The sequence below is a fragment of the Myotis nattereri genome, assembly GCF_964212035.1.
Source record: "Myotis nattereri genome assembly, chromosome: 1".
NCBI classification, from domain to species: Eukaryota; Metazoa; Chordata; class Mammalia; order Chiroptera; family Vespertilionidae; genus Myotis; species Myotis nattereri.
Window position 1 is genome coordinate 25,214,886 of NC_138075.1, and position 2,475 is coordinate 25,217,360.

Genomic DNA, 2,475 nt, shown 5'->3' on the forward strand with positions numbered 1-2,475 from the left:
CAGGTGATGCTCATGCTGCTGGCCCATGGCCCACACTTCAGGTAGCAGAGCGTAGACCACCTGCTCCACAGGTTTGGCTGTGAATGGAGTCAGACTAAGGACAGTGCGATCTTTGTGTGCAAAAGTGTGACGTGTGAAAAAAGAGTGATGGTTTTGGTGGGGTGGGGTGGGGGAGAAGGAACATGGCAAGTGCTTCTCTGTCTGACTGTTGCATAGGATCCAGTGGTGGTTGGGACTGTGGTTGTAAAAGAAGACGAATCTAAAAGGGCAGTTATGACCTGACAGCAAAGAGGCTTGTGAGGCTAAGGAAGTTCCTTCCTGCCCTGGGCAATGAGAAAAATAGGAATTCCTTAATGAAGGAGTGATATATTAACCACTATTTTTAAAAACCCTGTGTTAGAAAGAGTCTTCCAGATTATTTTCTGTAATAACAGAAGTATGTGATTGGGAATCCTCAGTCCAATCACAAAACCATTTGGTTTACGGTCCTAGTTATTCTGATAAGGTCTTCGACTCATAGAAAGGAAAACAGAGTTAAATATGTATTCGAGAGCCATCCTGCTCCATCCTAGAATCCTTTAGTAACTCCCACGTGGCACGGAGGATACCCATTCCTTCCGAGACCAGCCTTGCAGGTATTTCATGCACGGGGTTTGTAAGGAAGGAGATGCCTGTCGCTACTCGCATGACCTCAGTGACAGTCCATATGGTGTGCTGTGCAAGTATTTTCAGCAAGGGTACTGTATTTACGGAGACCGCTGCAGATACGAACATAGCAAACCATTGAAACAGGAAGAAGCAACTGCTACAGATCTAACTGCAAAACCATCCCTTGCTGCTTCCTCAAGTCTCTCTCCAGTCGTTGGACTGATTGTTGAAATGAATACGGGCGAGACTGAGTCAAATTCAAACTTTGCAACTGCAGGAGCAGGTTCAGAAGACTGGGTGAATGCCACTGAGTTTGTTCCTGGGCAGCCCTACTGTGGCCGTTCACCCCTGCAGGGCTCAGTGACCAAGGAAGAAGCAGAGAAGGAGCCCATGGCCGTGGTCACGAAGAAGCAGCTCTGTCCCTATGCAGCGGTGGGAGAGTGCCGCTACGGGGAGAACTGCGTGTATCTCCACGGAGGCTCCTGTGACATGTGCGGGCTGCAGGTCCTACACCCAGTGGATGCAGCCCAGAGATCACGGCACATTAAATCTTGCCTTGAGGCCCATGAGAAGGACATGGAGCTCTCGTTTGCCGCCCAGCGCAGTAAGGACAAGTGTGTGGGATCTGCATGGAGGTGGTCTACGAGAAAGCCGACCCTAGTGAGCGCCGCTTCGGGATCCTCTCCAACTGCAACCACACCTACGGTCTCAAGTGTACAGTGGGGCCTTGACTTATGAGTTTAATTCGTTCTGTGACGGAGCTCGTAACTCAAATTACTCGTATGTCAAATCAAAAAGTGAACGAGTGAGACACGTGATGCTGGGCTGATGTTGTGGTGTTCACTGTGACGTTCGCTGCGCCAACTAGCAGTGGGGTATCTGAAGCTGGCTCGTAACCCGAATTTTAGCTCGCAACTCAAAGCAAAAAATCGGCTGAGAGACGGCTCATATCTCGAAAAACTTGTTAGTCGGGACACTCGTAAGTCAGGGTCCCACTGTATTTGCAAGTGGAGAAGTGCTAAGCAATTTGAGAGCAAGATCATAAAGTCCTGCCCAGAATGCCGAATCACATCTAACTTTGTCATTCCAACAACAAGGCGTGCAGGTATTTTGTCACTAGAAGTCCAATGAGCTATCCATTGCGCCACAGAGCCCGCTAGCGTGCAGGTATTTTGATGGAGGACGTGGGAGCTGCCCATTTGGAGGGAACTGTTTTTACAAGCATGCGTACCCCGATGGCCGTAGAGAGGAGCCACAGAGACAGAAAGTGGGAACATCAAGCAGATACCGGGCCCAACGAAGGAACCACTTCTGGGAGCTCATTGAGGAAAGAGAGAACAGCAACCCCTTTGACGATGAAGAAGAGGTTGTCACCTTTGAGCTGGGCAAGATGTTGCTTATGCTTTCGGCTGCAGGTGGGGACGACGACGAGCTGACAGACTCTGAAGACGAGTGGGACTTGTTTCACGAGGAGCTGGAAGACTTTTATGACTTGGACCTATAGCAGCTTTGCGTGGCGTGGGAACTGGTCTGCTGAGCCCAGACAGTGGCTGTCCCCTGTGGTGGTGTGGCAGTGCCCGTGTCTCCTAGGCAGGCCTAGCAACTCCAGGTGCTGTCGTAATACTTCGTACCCAGGGCCTGTCTTCTTACTCCCTCACCTTTCCCCAAGGAGTATGTTGTTTCCTCTGGTTAAAATTTTACAAAAATAAACCTTAAAGTTAGTTTTTTAAAAAAATATATATTTTATTGATTTTTTACAGAAAGGAAGGGAGGGGGATAGAGAGAAATATCGATGAGAGAGAAACATCAATCAGCTGCCTCCTGCAC

The 2,475-nt window shown here is 49.1% G+C and overlaps 1 pseudogene across 1 annotated transcript; it reads left to right on the forward strand.

The window, feature by feature from the left end:
* The first annotated feature begins 642 nt into the window (after positions 1-642).
* LOC308525711 (E3 ubiquitin-protein ligase makorin-1-like) lies at positions 643-2,152 on the forward strand (annotated as a pseudogene). Its single transcript has 2 exons — positions 643-1,353; positions 1,637-2,152. The product of its transcript is annotated as an E3 ubiquitin-protein ligase makorin-1-like (transcript).
* The last annotated feature ends 323 nt before the right edge of the window (positions 2,153-2,475 follow it).